Raw genomic sequence first — 19,366 nt, 5'->3', positions numbered from 1 at the left:
TTGGCATTCATCACAGGATACGGCAAACTTACGAGCATCTTTGAAAAGAGTAGGCCAATAAAAACCAGATTGTAGTACCTTGTGTACAGTTCTATATCTAGCGTGGTGTCCTCCATAGGATTCAGAGTGGCACTTGCGTAGGATTTGTTCCTGTTCATGCTCAGGCACACAACGTCTAATAATACCATCTACTCCTTCTTTATAAAGGTGTGGATCATCCCAGAAGTAATCTCTTAAATCATAGAACTTTTTCTTTTGCTGGTATGTGAAACTAGGCGGTATATATTTAGCAACAATGTAATTAGCATAGTCAGCATACCAAGGAGCAGTACGAGAAGCATTGACAACCGCTAATTGTTCATCAGGAAAACTATCATTAATAGGCAGTGGGTCATCAAGAACATTCTCTAACCTAGACAAGTTGTCTGCAACGGGGTTCTCAGCTCCCTTTCTATCAATAATATGCAAGTCAAATTCTTGGAGCAAGAGAACCCATCTAATGAGTCTAGGCTTAGCATCTTTCTATTCCATGAGATATTTAATAGCAGCATGATCAGTGTGAATAGTAACTTTGGAATCAACAATATAAGGTCTAAACTTATCACATGCAAACACAATTGCTAAGAATTCTTTTTCGGTGGTAGCATAATTTCTGTGGGCAGTATCAAGAGTCTTACTAGCATAATGGATAACAGTCAATTTCTTATCGACTCTTTGCCCTAAGACATCACCTACAGAATAATCACTAGCATCATACATAATTTCAAAAGGTAAATTCCAATCAAGTGGTTGAACAATAGGTGCTATGATCAAAGCTTTCTTAAGTGTTTCAAATGCGTCTACACAATCATCATCAAAGACAAAAGGAATATCTTTTTGCAATAAATTAGACAGAGGCCTAGAGATTTTAGAAAAGTCCTTAATGAACCTCCTATAAAAACCGGCATGACCAAGGAAACTTCTTATACCTTTTATGTCCTTGGGACATGGCATCTTTTCAATAGCATCAACTTTGGCTTTATCAACTTCAATACCCCTCTCAGAGATCTTGTGCCCCAATACAATGCCTTCATTAACCATAAAGTGACACTTTTCCCAATTCAGGATGAGACTAGTGTCTTCACATCTCTGCAAAACTCGATCAAGGTTGCTCAAACAATCATCAAAAGAGGATCCATAGACAGAGAAGTCATCCATGAATACCTCACAAATCTTTTCACAAAAATCGGAAAATATAGCCATCATGCATCTTTGAAAGGTAGCAGGTGCATTACATAAACCAAAAGGCATACGTCTATAAGCAAAATTACCAAAAGGTTAAGTAAAAGTAGTTTTAGATTGATCCCCCACTGACACAGGTATTTGAGAGAAACCAGAATAACCATCTAGAAAGCAAAAATGCGTGTGTTTGGATAACCTTTCTAGCATTTGATCAATAAAAGGTAAAGGGTAATGATCTTTCTTAGTAGCTTTATTTAACTTACGGAAATCAATTACCATCCTATAGCCTGTAATAATTCTTTGCAGGATCAATTCATCTTTATCATTAGGGACAACGGTAAAACCTCCCTTTTTAGGGACATAATGGACAGGGCTTACCCATTCACTGTCAGCAACGGGATAAATAATACCTGCCTCAAGGAGTCTTAGGATCTCCTTTCTTACCACTTCCTTCATTTTGGGGTTTAATCATCTTTGAGGATCTCTAACAGGTTTGGCATCTTTCTCCACTGAAATTTTATGTTGACATAGTGTGGGACTAATGCCCTTAAGATCATCTAGAGTATATCCAATAGCAGCTCGGTGCTTCTTCAGAGTTTTCAATAATCTTTCTTCTTCTTTCTCTGAAAGGTTAGCACTAATAATAACAAGATATATTTCTTTTTCATCAAGATAAGCATACTTGAGATTGTCAGGTAAGGGTTTGAGTTCAAACACGGGATCACCTTGGGTGGAGGGGGATCCCAAAGAATTTCCGGGAAGATTATGTTTTAGCATAGGTTCTTGTTTGAGGAACACTTCATCTATTTCTTCCCTTTCCTTCATAAACATATCATTTTCATGGTCTAGCAAATATTGTTCTAACGGATTAGTTGGAGGAACAGCAATAGAAGCAAGACCAATAATCTCATCCTTACTAGATGGTTCCTTTTCACGAGGTTGTCTACTAAACTTAGCGAAATTAAACTCATGAGACATACCATCTATACCAACAGTGACAATATTATTTTCACAATCAATCTTAGCACTAGCAGTATGCAAGAAAGGTCCACCAAAAATAATAGGACAAAAATTATCTTGTGGGGAAGCAAGAACAAGAAAATCAGCAGGGTATTTAATCTTTACACACAAGACTTCAACATCTCTAACAATCCCAACAGGTTTAATGGTGTCCCTATTAGCAAGCTTAATAGTAACATCAATGTCTTCTAATTCAACAGGTGCAATATCGTGCATAATTTCTTTATAAAGATCATAAGGTATAGCATTAGCACTAGCACCCATATCACATAAGCCATGATAACAATGATCTCCTATTTTAACAGAAATAACAGGCGTGCCTACAACATGTCTACGTGTCTTAGTATCGGGTCTAGCAATATGAGCAGTTTCACCCACGAAAGAAATAACATGCCCATCTAAATCTTCATCCAGGAGATCTTTAATCATAGCAATACTAGGTTCAACATTAATTTGCTCAGGAGGTGTATAAGTCCTAGTATTACTCTTACGAACAACAGTCGAAGCTTTAACATGATCTTTTATCCTAACAGGAAAAGAAGGTTTTTCAGCATAAGTAGTAGGAATAATAGGATCAGTATATGTAATAGTCTTTTCTTCGACTGTAATAGGTGCAACTACTTTCACTTCAACAGGAGGATTATATTTAAACCACTTCTCTTTAGGGAGATCAACGTGAGCAGCAAAAGTTTCACAAAAAGTAGCTACTATCTCAGAGTCAAGTCCATACTTAGAGCTAAATCCACGGAAAGCATCGGTATCCATAAAAGATTTAACACAATCAAACTTAGGTGTCATACCTGACTCCTTACCATCGTCGGAACCCCAATCTTCAGAGTTGCGTTTAATTCTTTCCAATAAGTCCCATTTGAAATCAATAGTCTTCAGCATATAGGAACCAGTACAGGAAGTATCGAGCAGGTTGCGATTGTCAAGAGAAAGCCGAGCATAAAAATTCTGAATAATCATTTCCCGAGAGAGCTCATGATTGGGGCATGAATATAACATTGACTTAAGCCTCCCCGAAGCTTGAGCGATGCTTTCTCCTTCGCGAGGCCAGAAATTATATATGTAATTACGATCACAATGAACAAGATGCATAGGATAGAACTTCTGGTGAAATTCCAATTTCAATCGCTTATAATTCCAAGATCTTGTGTCATCACATAGCCTATACCATATCATTGCATCTCCCTTCAAAGATAAAGAGAAGACCTTCCTTTTGACAACATCATTGGGAATACCCGAGAGCTTAAATAATCCACAAACTTCATCCACAAAGATAAGGTGTAAGTCGGGATGTAAAGTTCCATCTCCTGCAAAAGGATTAGCTAGCAGTTTTTCAATCATACCCGAAGGAATCTCAAAGTGAATATTTTCATAAAGTTCAGTAGGTTGAGGAACATCTCTTTGCTCCTCTGGTTGGGGTGAAGATACCCCAAACAAGCCACTCAAAGGATTAGTTTCCATAGTGACAATTAACAGAAAATTTCAGCACACTATATAACTGTTTCCTTACCAAGTTCCACTCACCAAGAGCGCTACGCTCCCCGGCGACGAAGCCAGAAAAGAGTCTTGATAACCCACAAGTATAGGGGATCTATCGTAGTTCTTTTGATAAGTAAGAGTGTCGAACCCAACGAGGAGCAAAAGGAAATGACAAGCGGTTTTCAGTAAGGTTTTCTCTGCAAGCACTGAAATAGTAGGTGATAGATAGTTTTGTGATAAGATAAATATTAACGAGCGAAAGTAAATAAAGTTCAGCAAGGTGGCCCAATCCTTTATGTAGCAAAGGATAAGCCTGGACAAATTCTAATAATAATGAAGGAGCTCCCGAGGACACATTGGGAATTATCGTCAAGCTAGTTTCATCACGTTCATAAGATTCTCGTTCGGTACTTTGATAATTTGATATGTGGGTAGACCGACACTTGGGTACTGCCCTAACTTGGACAAGCATCCCACTTATGATTAACCCCTATTGCAAGCGTCCACAACTACAAAAAAGGAGTATTAAGGTAAACCTAACCACAATATTAAACATATGGGTCCATATGAACCCCTAACGAAGCAACTCATAAACTAGGGTTTAAGCTTCTGTCACTCTAGCAACCCATCATCTACTTATTACTTCTCTATGCCTTCCTCTAGGCCCAAATAGTGGTGAAGTGTCATGTAGTCGACGTTCACATAACACCACTAGAGGAGAGACAACATACATCTCATCAAAATATCGAACGAATACCAAATTCAGATGACTACTAATAGCAAGACTTCACCCATGTCCTCAGGAACTAAAGTAACTACTCACAAAGCATAAGCATGTTCATAATCGGAGGTGTAATAATATGCACTAGATCATTGCTGGCGCACGTTGCCATGCCCATCCATTTTGATGATAGAATGATAAGTCTTGTCATAAATATATGTGTCATTTGGCATAACTTTACTCATAAGCACTTTATTCAAACCATGATGACATGTGTTACCACATCCGTCCATTTATGCAATAAAATTATATTAATTTATGTAAATATATCAAGGTAATTTCACCATAAATCTGAAGTGGAAGGGTCTACTAAATAGTGATTTAACTCATCAAAATAAGAATTTAGAATCCATTTTCTGACCAACAATAATGGTGTACCACCTCTATTATTAAGTTAATTACAAAAATATAATTCATTATCTGATAATGCTTTTCACAAATATCTAGAGTTGGTTGCTTTTCAGAAATTCCGAACTTAATTTGCTCAAAATGTGGTTTTTTGACTTCCTGGAAATATGGGATTCTCTGGTGAAAAGCACATATCAGTTTTTTTTGGGCTTGTATTGGGCTAGCGGTATCAAAGTAATGAAGAACAAAGCTGAAATTTTGGGCTCGTATTGGGCTGGCCGTATCGCAGCCGTGTCGTGGATGGTGAAAAGCAAGTATCGGTGTTTTTTATTTTTTAAAAATTGGAAAACACAATACTCTGGTGAGATATCGCGGCCATATCAGCCGTATCGGCGTATCGGTGACATACAGGACGGCGAAACACAACTTTTGCACGTATCAGTGCCTCGTAACCTAGAAGTACATCCAGCTAAGCTCCAAAACCATACAAAATACAAAGAAGTAATATGTGTTATATTATAAAAATAATCGATCTTTGCAGATAAATTGATGAGCAAGATAGGTAAAGGTTGCAGCTACTGAAGGGGCATGGAAGGGAGGAACAGAAAGAAGCGGAGGTGAAAATATGTGGAGGATTCTAGAGAAAAATGAGAGAAACATATGAGTAACACACCTACAATTGCGGGGATGAATGGTTGCAGGAGGGTGCTAGGAGTTCTTCGGATGCTTGTATAGTATACGCACCTATGAAATATAGGAATTTCCTGTCATTCTCATTTCAATAGAAGGCACATATATGTCAGAAAATATATAAGGAAATATATTAATAACATATAAACAATGCAGAACTGGTATGCGTAGCGCAATTGCTCAATCCGAAACTTATAGTACCTGCAAGAAGTACTTTCAAGTGGATATGACGTATGGCTACCTATTCATATTATGACATCTTCTATTTTGTTTTCTCATCAAAATAGGAGTTTCCATGATAATAAGTAGCTTATCCTTACTTGAATGATTCACGTCACAGGTAACGTGAAGGCAATGATTTACCTGATGGCTTTGGTTATTTACTGGTGTACATATACATAGACTAAGTGTATGTTCTTGCATCTCCTTGATCTCCTGACATTGACCAGAATAGGAACCAAGGAACAGCTGAAAGCATGCACATGCGAATCAATGTCACCTTTGGGAAATGCATATTAATATATTATACGGTAGTTGCTCAATCCAAAACATATACATGCCAGAACCCATAAGCGTAAATAACTCCAGTACTTTTGAAAGCCTACCACTCTAGCTTGAAAAAAAGAAACTACTACACATACGATAATTGTCATCTGATTTCTGTACAAGGAAGCAATCAAACGGTGCTCATCGCTGCAGGCCTACCCATTTATGGCTCAACTTAAAGTGGCATACGACTCATACATAAATCACATGAACTATGTTGTATGTGTAGCATGATTGCTTGAAAAAAGTTACTACATATGAACCATCTACAAACACTACCACTCCTATTTGAGCTGAATTGACATGTTTTTAATGGAAAAATGGTGATGAAAATTCTCAGTTCTGGACTAACAATATTAGTAAAATTCACATGTTCTCATAAGCTGTCTTGTGTCCACATCAAAGCCCAAGTTTCTGCATCATGCCTAGATCTTCCTACTACACCTCAAAAGAGCTTTATGGAGCATCAGAATACATAATGAACGAAGCCAACCCACATAATCCATTAATTGATATGTCAAACAACTCAATGCTTAAACAATGTGAATGGCAAAATAGTACCGGGGTTGTAGTTGGAAATGATAAAACTTCCTTCTTGTGCTAGAAAAATTGATAAATCCTCCATGGTAAGTAAATCCAGTTCATGGTGCCAGCTTCCATATGTTCCTGCTTGCAAAAGCCGTTCAGGGTATAGAGGTCGCACGATGTGTACAGTGCAGAATAGTATATATTTTTCTTGCCAGGTAGAACAACATCAGAGAATAGCAAATGGACAAAAAAGAGCAGTTGTTGAGTCTTCGGGCGCCAGCATGCACCATCCGGATCGGGAGCCAACAAGTGAGAAGATGGGCAGGGATAGGCTGACAAACTGGTCGCCGTGCCATAAACTGGAGCCGGCGAGTATCGTAGAGGTCCCCATATCCGGCCAGAGGACCTGGTTCACAACACCGACGGCTGGTGTCATGGCGGCGCATGGAGTAGTCCCTGCGATCTCGAGAGGAGCTGCCGGAGGTGCGCTCGGGAGGAAATCAGTATCTCCTGGGTACCGAAGGATGGGGATGAAGACGGGGGATAGCGATGGCGGAGGCACGTGTGTTCACCTGAATGAAAGGTCGTGGAGGGGAATGGATATGCGAGGGTCTTCCTCTTCGTGCATCCAAAAACTGGCTGCTTCCTTCCTCCTGGGGTCACGACGCCACATCGCACAAAGGATCATCCAACTTGTTCGTCTGCCGTCGCCGTTGCCATCATCCACCCTCTCTCTCTCTCTCTCTCTCTCTCTCTCTCTCTCTCGATCGACGGCAGCAACGGCAGTAGTGGTGGCGCATAGGGTTTCTTCACCCTAGGTCCAGAGATCAGGAGGGGTGGGTGTGGTGTCGGCTCCATTGTCTTCTCTCTCTATCTCCCTCCTCTCTTTCTCCGGCGAGAGCAGCAGCGATGGCGGCACTCTGTCCTAGCCAAGGTCGGGAGGGGGAGGGGGTGGGGAGTGGGTTGGGTGCGGGAAGGGGCGAGGGTTGCGCTTAGGGCTACGGCAACATCGACAGAAATCATGATCGTTCGTTTTGCATCAGACGTTAATCGAAGTCACTGAATGAGATGCTTCCAATTCGACCCCTGGAGTAGCGGCCCAGGACAGCTGGCCCAGGGTCGGCCCAGGCGGGTGAAGACAGTTCTCTGGATGGCCCAGAACTACTCAGACACCTGATCTGACGGCCAGAAATTATTAAACGCGAAATCTGACGTCCCAAAACGCTGATAGCCTGAGAGAGCTTAGTTTAGGCTCAATTTTACTATCCTTAATTAAGGATCTGAACATATAATCTTCCACCAAGTAAACCAATAAGTATCAACTACAAGGAGTAATCAACACTACTAGCAACCCACAGGTACCAATTTGTAGTTTTGAATACAAGATTGGATACAAGAGATGAACTAGGGTTTGAGAGGAGATGGTGCTGGTGAAGATGTTGATGGAGATTGATCCCCTCCCGATGAGAGGATCGTTAGTGATGACGCTGGTGATGATTTCCCCCTCCCAGAGGGAAGTGTCCCCGGCAGAACAGCTCCACTAGAGCCCTAGATTGATTCCGCCAAGGTTCCGCCTCGTGGCGGCGGAGTTTCGTCCCGTAAGCTTGCCCATGAATTTTTCCAGGACAAAACCCTTCATATAGCAGAAGATGGTCGCCGGAAGCCCACCAGGGGGCCTAGGAGATAGGGGGCGCACCCTATAGGGGGGGGGGCGCCCCCTGTCTTCTGGACAGGCTATGGGCCCCCTGGCCTATTTCTTTCGCTCATAAGTTCTTAATAAATCCAAAAGGTGGTTTCATGGAGTTTCAGGACTTTTGGAGTTGTGCAGAATAGGTTTCCAACGTTTGCTCCTTTTTCAGCCAGAATTCCAGCTGCCGGCATTCCCCCTCTTCATGGTAAACCTTGTAAACTAAGAGAGAATAGCCATAAGTATTGAGATATAATGTGTAATAACAGCCCATAATGCAATAAATATTGATATAAAAGCATGATGCAAAATGGACGTATCAATCTCCTAGATAGATCTTGCGTGATCGCAGGAATTTTTTTGAAATTACTGCGTTCCCCAGCATCTCTATGAAGGTACCTGAGGGAGTCCTGGATTAGGGGGTATCCGGACAGCCGGACTATATACTTTGGCCGGACTGTTGGACTATGAAGATACAAGATTGAAGACTTCGTCCCGTGTCCGGATGGGACTCGCCTTTGCGTGGAAGGCAAGCTTGGCGATGCGGATATGTAGATCTCCTTCTCTGTAACCGACTCTGTGTAACCCTAGCCCCCTCAAGTGTCTATATAAACCGGAGGGTTTAGTCCGTAGGACGACAACAATCATAATCATAGGCTAGCCTCTAGGGTTTAGCCTCTACGATCTCGTGGTAGATCAACTCTTGTAATACTCATATCATCAAGATCAATCAAGAAAGAAGTAGGGTATTACCTCCATAGAGAGGGTCTGAACCTGGGTAAACATCGTGTCCCCCGCCTCCTGTTACCATTAGCCTTAGACGCACAGTTCGGGACCCCCTAGCCGAGATCCGCCGGTTTTGACACCGAGATTGGTGCTTTCATTGAGAGTTCCACTGTGCCGTCACGATAAGGCTTGATGGATCGCCTCATTGTCAAGGACAACATCACCTCTGGGGGAGCCCTGGTTGTAGGCCAGACTCTCCGGCTGGGCAGCTTTGTCATGACCGCCTGTTCGGCCCCCACGCCGACGATGACTTCCCAGGTCATCAAGAACAGTCTCTACGCCAACTCAGAATTTGCCGAGCAGATGGATCCAATAGATCTCTCCTCCCTTATCGAGCTCTTGGATCGCATCGCCGCCCTGGGAGTTGCTACGGACTATGATCGGATCGGGCTTAAACCCGACCAAAGGGAGATTAACTCTCCGCCGTCACCCATCAGATAGCGGTAGTGGAGGAACAACACAACGAATCTTCCTCTATTTTGAGGATGAACTATGTCCGGATTCCCGAGCTCTCTGAGCCGGATACCCGTCTACGGGAGGACATGGCCCAAGATCCGAACTTAGAATTGGGCAGAAGGCCAGAAAAATTGGGCAACATCCCGGAGTCCGAACTGTCGAGACCGGGAACTCCTTTGCCCCTAGGTCTCAAATCGGGTCAGGGTTTGGATTTTAATCTACCCACCCACCCAAATATAGGCGATCTTTCCCACATTAGACAAGAGCCCCAAGAGACAGTACACCACTTTTGGGCCAGATTCCTCCTTGTAATGAGCAAGGTCAAGGACTGTCACGAGGAAGACGCAATCTCATTCTTTTGCAATAATTGCACGGACAAGGGAATTCTCAATCCCATAAGTCGCCGTGACATAGCACACTTTGCCGACTTGGCGACCATAGTACAGAAATACTGTGCAATGGAAAGCACCTGGAAAACCCAAAAATTCTGGGATCCTCCGGCTCTCACCAAATCCCCTGTCCGAACTAAAAGGGTGCGCTCTCGTAAGCCACCCAATCAAATTACAAAGAAGCCAAAGCCCTTCACAGGGCGTGGAACCATACTGGAGGGATGGCTCAACGGGCCATGCAAAATCCACAGCACAACGGACTCCGTACCAACACACAGCCTTAGAGCATGTTGGGTACTCCGGCAAGTTGCCACGAGCGGCGAGGATCTCCTCATTAACAATGCCGCAGAGCTCCATCCCATGGAGGATAACAATACAGTACTGACAGTCTTCAAGACTTTTGCCTCAAACAACAGGCGCAAGCGAGCGCTCCGCAGCCTCGCCGAAATCTGCCATGTTGCAGCAATAAACCCATGGAACGACACGGCTATAACTTTCAATTCGAGTGACGAGCCTCAATTCCGAACAGTCCGGGCACCAGCCGTGCTAGTCCTTATTCCAATTGTGATGGTTTCTGGCTTACTAAATTGATCATGGACGGCGGCAGCGGATTAAACCTCATTTATGAGGAGACTCTTAACAAGATGGAAATAGACAAGAGCCGCATTGAGCAGAGCAGCACGACCTTCAGGGGAATCATCCCTAGTCTAGAGGCGCAATGTGCAGGAAAAATCACACTGGACGTGGTATTCGGCACGCCGGATAATTACAGGTCTGAAGAAATCATATTCCAAGTGGCACCGTTCAGCAGCGGATACGACGCCCTTCTAGGGCGGGATGCATTCACGAGCTTTCAAGCTATACCCCACTACAGGTACATGAAGCTCAAGATGCCCGGGCCCAATGGAATCATCACTCTAGCCAGTGATCCAGACATAGCACTCCGCGCTGAAAACAGAACCGCCGCACTGGCCTTGAGGCATTATCTGAAGCCCTCGCAGTAGAAGAATTAACCACACTGCGCTCCACAGTGGACATGGACGATGTGATACTCGACAAATGACCCAAATTCCAGGTCCACCCAACGGACCCTACAAAAACAGCGTCAATCGGGACACAGCTGAATCCAACAATAGACGCCGCTCTACGAGAGTTCTTGCACGAGAATTGGGACATCTTCGCCTGGCATCCTTCAGACATGCCAGGCATCCCACGCAGGCTGGCCGAGCATAGCCTAAACATACTAAAGGGATACAAGCCGTTCAAGCAAACTCTTCGGTGCATTTCAGAACCCAAGCGACAAGCCATGGGAGAAGAACTGGCCAAGCTAATCGAGGCCGGATTTATCAGAGAAATAAAACATCCGGACTGGCTAGCAAACCTGGTGATGGTACCAAAGAAGGGCAAATCATGGCGCCTATGCGTCGACTTAAAAGACCTTAATAAGGCTTGCCCAAAGGATCCCTTCCCTCTACCTCGCATCAATCAAATAATCGACGCTACCGCATGACACGACTCTTTGTGTTTCCTCGACGCATACTCCGGATACCATCAAATCAAGATGGCGGAGTCCGACCAGGCCGCAACGGCATTCATCACTCTATACGCCCCTTCTGTTTTAACACGATGCCTTTCGGGCTCAAAAACGCTGGTGCAACCTATCAACGCATGATTCAGACATGCTTGGAAACACAAATCGGCAAAACAATGGAGGCATACATAGACGACGTGGTCATCAAAACCAAATATGTCGAATCCTTAATAGACGACTTGAGGCTTACTTCGACAATCTCCGAACATATGACATTAAGCTCAATCCGTAAAAATGTGTCTTCGGCGTACCTGGCGGAAAGCTCCTGGGCTTCATCGTCTCCAATAGAGGAATCAAAGCAAATCCGGCTAAAATCCGAGCTCTCTCACAGTTGGCTACCCCAACAGACCTCAAGCAAATCCAGAAATTAACTGGATGCGTGGCTGCCTTAAGCCGCTTTATCTCCCGATTAGGAGAAAAGGCATTACCCCTCTATCGCCTTCTTCGACGCACCGACCACTTCGAATGGACGGATGCGGCTACGGCCGGACTGGAAGAAATAAAGGACCTCTTGGCCAGTAATCCAATCCTGGCCGCACCAAGTATTGGTGAACCCATGTTGTTATATATAAGCTGCAACACATCAGGTTGTAAGTGCAGTGCTCGTGGTCGAACGAGAGACGGACGGACATAAGTTCCCGCTTCAAAAGCCGGTATACTACGTATCCATTGTCCCCATTCCATGCAAATCACGGTACCCACATTATCAAAAGATAGCGTACGCGATCTTCATGGCATCCCGAAAACTACGACACTACTTTCAAGAGTGTTCAATCACGGTGGCCTCCGAAGTACCACTCAATGACATAATAAATAACCACGACACCACGGGCCGGATTGCTAAATGGGCTATCGAACTCCTCCGGTTCGACATTACATACAAACCACGACGAGCCATTAAGTCGCAAGTACTGGCTGACTTCGTCGCCGAATGGACAGAAGCCGAACTCCCTAAAGAGTATGGCGCGTACTCCTATTGGATCATGCACTTTGACGGCTCTAAGATGCTGGCTAGTCTAGGGGCAGGCGTTGTTCTGACATCCCCCACAGGAGATACAGTCCAATACGTACTTCAGATACTAGACACAGATTCCAACAATGCAGCCGAATACGAGGCTCTATTGCACGGTCTTCGGATGGCGGTCTCCATGGGCATCCAACGCCTAGAAGTGCGTGGGGATTCGAACCTTGCAATATCTCAAATAAACGGAGACTTTGACGCCACGGACCCAAAAATGGCGGCCTACCGCAATGCCGTTCTTAAAATGTCAGCTCGGTTTGACGGGCTCGAATTCCACCATGTGGTAAAAGAAAACAATCAAGCGGCGGATATCCTCGCCCGCATCGGCGCTAAGCGCGACCCCGACCCACCCAACATCTTCATGGAAAGGCTGTTCAAGCCATCTGTGGTGTGGGAAGGGGAGACCGGCAATATCAGTTCGGATCCGAAGACAACCCCAGACCCCGAATACTCTCACATAATTGGAGGCTCCGCCACTGAGATAACACCGTCGACCCACGTGATTATGGCTATAATAGCCCCGTGGATGGAACCCTTCTTAGCCTACCTAAATAGGCAAGAACTCCTTGAGGACCAAAATGAGGCACGTTGCATTCTGCGACGCTCTAAAGCCTACAAGGTCCACGAGGGAGAACTTTATAAGAAAAGCGTGACTGGAGTGCTCCAAAGGTGCATCTCCGAAGAGGAAGGATGGCAGCTTTTGGCAGAAATTCATGCCGGACTCGGCGGCCACCACGCCGCAGCTCGGGCCCTTGTAAGCAAGGCCTTCCGTACAGGTTTCTACTGGCCGACAGCCCGAGCGGACGCACAGGACCTTGTCCAACATTGCGTAGGTTGCCAGCTCTTTGCCAACCAAAGCCATATGCCGCCTACCGCTCTGCAAACAATCACCATAACCTGGCCCTTTGCGGTCTGGGGGCTCGATATGGTTGGACCCCTTAAAGGAGGAAGCCATAAGAAAAAATACCTGTTGGTCATGGTAGATAAGTTCACCAAATGGATAGAGGCCAAGCCAGTTAAAATGGCCGAATCCGGACCAGTGATAGACTTTATATCCGAAGTCGTACACCGTTACAGTGTCCCCCACAGCATCATCATCAATAATGGCTCCAACTTTATAGCCGACGAGGTGAAAACTTGGTGCGGAAAGATGGGTATTAAGCTCGATTACGCCTCTGTCTATCACCCCCAAACAAACGGTCAAGTCAAATGAGCGAATGGTCTTATTATGAGCGGCATCAAACCTAGACTAGTGCGATCCTTGAAGGAATCAGATTCGCACTGGGTCGAGGAGATCGACTCCGTACTATGGAGGCTACGGACCACGCCAAATCGCACCACCGGATACACACCATTCTTTATGGTGTACCGCGCACAGGCGGTATTGCCCTGCGACATTATTCATAACTCACCTCGAGTGCGCATGTACGAAGAGAAACAAGCCGAGCTAGATCGGCAGGATAGTTTAGATGCCCTGGAGGAGGAACAGGACGTAGCGAAGGCCCGTTCCGCATTTTATCAGTAGCATGCTCGAAGGTATCAAAGCAGAGAAGTACGGGCCAAAACCTACAACATTGGCGAACTCGTTCTGCGCCTACCGGAGAAGAAAAAGGACAAACTCAAGCCCACGTGGGAGGGTCCGTTCATCATCGACAAAGTTCTCACCGGAGGGGCGTACCGCCTGCGTGATGCATCAGACCACCGACTCAAGCCGAACCCATGGAACGCGGCCAAACTCCGAAGATTCTATGCCTAGTGCCAAACTCCGTGTTCGTTCCCCTATCTTTGTTGATTTAAAAAAAAAGATATACCCTCCTCATTTCTTTCTTTTCTTTTTATATATAGCCTTAAACGCTTTAAGTGCGCTTCGACCGCACACTCCTGCCACACTATGTGTGTTCAGCATACCTGGGGCTTCTTACACAGAAGCTTAATATAAATTATCTTTTGGGCTTTATGCCCACCACATATGCGTCATTTCTCCATATGTGCCTTTTTTCACCATTATATCCATCGATATGACTTAGGTTTTGGTCAAGCTGGGTTGCCTGGCTCTTGTGTTTATGCCCTACGTTCTTGTTAATTCGGCTAGGGCATAAGGGAAGCACCTCTGCGATTGTTAATGCCGGGTCAGCCAGATGTGTACCTCAGACTGGGTGAAGCCGAAAGCTAGCGTTCTTAAGGGAATATTCGGTCGGTGAACAAAAGGTGTCTTTTACTTATTACAAAAACATGCCCGCAGATGTTCATATCCTGCGTTATTTTTCGCAGTTTGGACATGCACATTAATGCATGCACACCCAGGGAAAGGAACCCTTAACGGAACTATTCTCCCTGAAGATGTTTCTTACTACCCATGTAATATAACATAACTAGTTGGGTACTTGTCTATTCAAGCACTTATGACCCCTACGCCTGGTTACCACGCGTGCCCCGGTTTTCACATAACCGAGCGGGTATTCGGATACACTTCGGACTGTCGGGTCCAGAGGTTGAAGCGAAAAGATCGGTCAAGACAAATGATTTACAATCCGGGTAGGGACATAATATGTCCTTCGAAGTACAATGTCACTTAGACTGACTAAATTCTTCTTCTATACCATCCAGCAGGCTGTCTAGTCTATAGTCCTATGTGGAATACTTAGCGGCTAATGCTACTTGGTCATACACCAAATGAACAGGGATCTCCTTCGCATCTAACCCTACAGGTCCGAAATCGACCATATGGTTCGGGTCAGCCTTGGTGTAACGCGTCTTCACCATGGCCCAGGCTTCCCCTGCGCCTTGTCGGTAGGCCGAAATCTTCCATAATCGGAAGCACTGTCGTGCTCCCTTGAGCATCTGCATCAGATCCCTCATGCCTACGGGAAGGGAGGTGGATGGCCATAAGGCTTGGGCAATGTCCTGCATCACTTGTCGAACTTGTTCGTGCAGTTGCGAGAGCTCCGGCAGAAGATCACCTGCAGATCCGGGCATTTCCTCTTCAAGATGACCTGTCAGCACGCCTACACACATAATTCCGTTAGCGTCGCTTCTTCGCCGAACCTTATAGTGATTCGTCAGAACACTTACTGAATATGCCGCGTCGAAGCTTCATGTTCTCCTTTACAAAGTCCGCAAGCTGGGCCCGAACATCCTTTAATTCGACGTCTAGTCGGACGTTCGCGTCCTGAGAGTATTTTTCTCCTTTATAACCTTGGTAAGCACACGCTCGCTAGCCTTTAGTTGTCGCCGAACATGTTGCTCACCCTCTGGTACGATCTCCGGATTGCCTCCGGGATTGTCTGTAGAGTCTATTGTTAGAATTGCATTCATGTCGAATACTAAAACGGGTACATGCCATAACATTATTTATGCTCGAAGCAAATATTACTAGATGGGGCCTTCGAAGGCTCCTCCATTACGGCAAGTGCGGCCTGCAATTGGGCTTTGCACTCCTCCAGCTCTTTAGACAGCTGGGTATTTTTCTCTGTCAGAACCTATGCACACGACGATCCTTAAATCAGTTGTGCCAACTGTTTCAAGTCTCAGGGGCTACCGATATACATACTTATCAAATTTTCTTACCTGTATATCCTTTATGTACTGGTCTGTGGCCCTGGCGAGGCCACCTTGAGCAGCCCGGATGTACGTGTCCCCTGAGTTGAAGGCATCGAACGCCTCTTCAGAGAAAGTAGGGTCGCGTAGTGCGGCCCGTCAGCACCTATGATTCATGGCGCTCTTCACTTAGGAGTTTGTAGCGGCGAATCTATCCACACCCTCTGTTGGAGGATTATCCGCGTTGACCTCCACCATTGAGCCCGGCCTCAGAGTCTGGCTGGTGGAGGCGTGACCGGCAGGCTCTCCGGATATAGTCCGGTGAGCGCTCTTTCTGTAGAAAGACAATGGACATTGTTATACTTTAACGAGGATAATTTTGTGGCAGGGTTTTAAACATACCTTTGCAACGGCATCTCGGTCCTGACCACTTCCTTTTAAGCCTACCCGGCTTCGGTGCCCCTTGTTGGCGAGTCACTGCGGGTTCGGCTTGGCTCCCCGATGGCCTTCCCTGTAAAGCGTAATACATATGCGGTAGGTGAAGTGTAGAGAGGGAATCCTTTTTGGAAGTCAGGACTCTGGCTTTACTTACCTGGGATACATGGAGTAGGCCAGGATAATCGGCTGTAATAGCCACCATCACACCATCGCAACTTAACTGATAAAATATCCTGTCGACGAGCTCCACAAATATGTCCGGATCTTCTTTGAGTTCGGGGTCGATAGCTCGGTTGAGGTCCTCCGGTTGTGGGGATGGGCTGTCAACATCCTTCATAGCTCTTCACAGTTCCTGGTATGAATTGACGAAGTAAGCATTCGTGCTAAAAATATAGGAAAGACTGGAATAAAAGATAGGGACTCACCCAGCTAGGGGGGTTGTACATGGAGAATCCATCCTGTGGCTTAATACGGATGAACTCCCCCTCTTCTCCTTTGTATAAATCGGACAATATCTTCGCCAGAGCGGCAGGAGAGTCCGTACCTTTACGGCCGCAGTGGGTGGCATCATCGTCCCCATTGAAGTGCCACATGGGTTTTCCCCGATATTAAAGTGGCTGCACTCCCCGCAGTATACATATGGACATGACTTCAATTATTGTCAGTCCTGATCTGGCCAGCGTATTTATCCTGCTCATCAGGAATAAGATCTCTCTGTTATCTTCCTCCTGGGGGCTCCTGGGGCGCCAGTTGTAGCATTTCTTCAACGGAGCATTTACGAACTCGGGAAGGCCTTTCCGGATAGGGTCCGGAAGAGGGACATCCTCCATGTAGAACCACTCCGAAGGCCAGTCTTCGAACGTCTTCTTCGGGGTACCGGATAGGTATCGGGTCCCGGCGATGCACCATATTTCGGCTCCGCCCACTTGATATACCAACCCCTCTTGAGTGTGGGGTACGAGGCAGAATAGCCTCTTCCACAACTTGAAGTGGGCTTCGCAACCCAAAAATAGCTCACAGAAGGCAACGTAGCCTATGATATGCAATATGGAGGCCGGGGTGAAGTTATGCAGCTGGAGGCCGTAGAACTCCAGGAGCCGCGGAGGAAAGGATGGACTGGAAATCCGAGTCCCCTCAACAAATAGGGGATGAAGCACACCCGCTCTCCCTTGGATGGGTTTGGATAGCTCTCCGCTTGCTCCCCGCCATTATAAGTGGCTAGTCCAGCTCGGATGGGGACCATGTACGCAGGCGGAAGAAACCCCTTGGTCTGCAGCTCTACTAATCGGCTGTGGGGGACAGAACATTTCTCCCAATCACCTGGCCTAGTGCTACGGGAGCGGGAGGAGGAACTGCGACAACCGTCCATGGTGGTATGGATTTTTCTGGTCGCGCTTTTGATGAATGCTCACTGGGAGGAGATGGTATGATTTGGATCTGAGGATCCCCGTCTCTTTAAATAGACGACTTACTTACATGGTCAGGGTGGCAAACATAAAAATGCCCTGACTCTCGCATTCGCTTGACATGTGGAGGTAGCCATTATTGCAGCACAGAAGCTGAGGAGTGCAATATTGAAGGGAAGCCGGACACTGCTCGTTACAACAGGTACTCTGGAGAATTTGGAGAAGAACCCACCTTGCAATGCCGAAGACAATCTGCGCGCCGGACTCATCGTCATTGAAGCCTGGTTCAGGGGCTACTGAGGGAGTCCTGGATTAGGGGGTATCCGGACAGCCGGACTATATACTTTGGCCGGACTATTGGACTATGAAGATACAAGACTGAAGACTTCGTCCCGTATCCGGATGGGACTCTCTTTTGCGAGGAAGGCAAGCTTGGTGATTCGAATATGTAGATCTCCTTCTCTATAACCGACTTTGTGTAACCCTAGCCCCCTCCGGTGTCTATATAAATCGAAGGGTTTAGTCCGTAGGACGACAACAATCATAATCATAGGCTAGCCTCTAGGGTTTAGCCTCTACGATCTCGTGGTATATCAACTCTTGTAATACTCATATCATCAAGATCAATCAAGCAGGAAGTAGGGTATTACCTCCATAGAGAGGGCCCGAACCTGGGTAAACATCGTGTCCCCTGCCTCCTGTTACCATTAGCCTTAGACGCACAGTTCGGGACCCCCTACCCGAGATCCGCCGGTTTTGACACCGATAGTACCCTCCGGCCACTCGACCCGAGCAAGCTTGTTGATTGTCCCCCCTCCACAGTCCGCCTATTGGTCGTCGACTATCTTCGTCTTGAGGTTGAAGACCTTTAGGCACAGGCCGAAGTGTGTCTGGACTCGTAGAAAGGCCTAACAAATGATGATGAAGGCTGAGATGTGCAAAAAGGAGTTCAGGGCCAGATCAAGAAAATCTAGCTCGTAGAAGAACATCAACCCCCTGACGAAGGGGCGGAGCGGGTAGCCCAGTCTCTGAATAAAGTGGGGGACAAACACCACCCTCTCGCCTAGTCGGGGCGTGGGGACGACTTGGCCCTCTTTTGGATCCCTGTGAACAAGTCGGTCGGGAGGTAGCCGACGTGCTTCAGATCCTCGATGTCGTTGTTGGTGACGGTAGAGGCCTCCCACTTGGCATTCTCACCAGATCTGACCATGACCAAATTGAGGTAGTGGCTAGGAGGGAGTTCTTGAGGGAGGACGGGTCGGGCACTAGAGCTCTGTAGACTGGGAAAGCAATGGCGAGACAAAGGAGAAAGCATGCAGACATAACCATATTTTTTCCCTTTTGTAAGCTATTGTAATACCAAGAGTCCTTTGACTACGCCGTAGGCCTCACCGCTTCCTGATATAGTCATGTCGTTATGCGTGAGTGGGATA

The sequence above is a fragment of the Triticum dicoccoides genome, chromosome 1B (assembly GCF_002162155.2).
Source record: "Triticum dicoccoides isolate Atlit2015 ecotype Zavitan chromosome 1B, WEW_v2.0, whole genome shotgun sequence".
Lineage (NCBI taxonomy): Eukaryota > Viridiplantae > Streptophyta > Magnoliopsida > Poales > Poaceae > Triticum > Triticum dicoccoides.
This window is presented reverse-complemented; position numbering follows the sequence as displayed.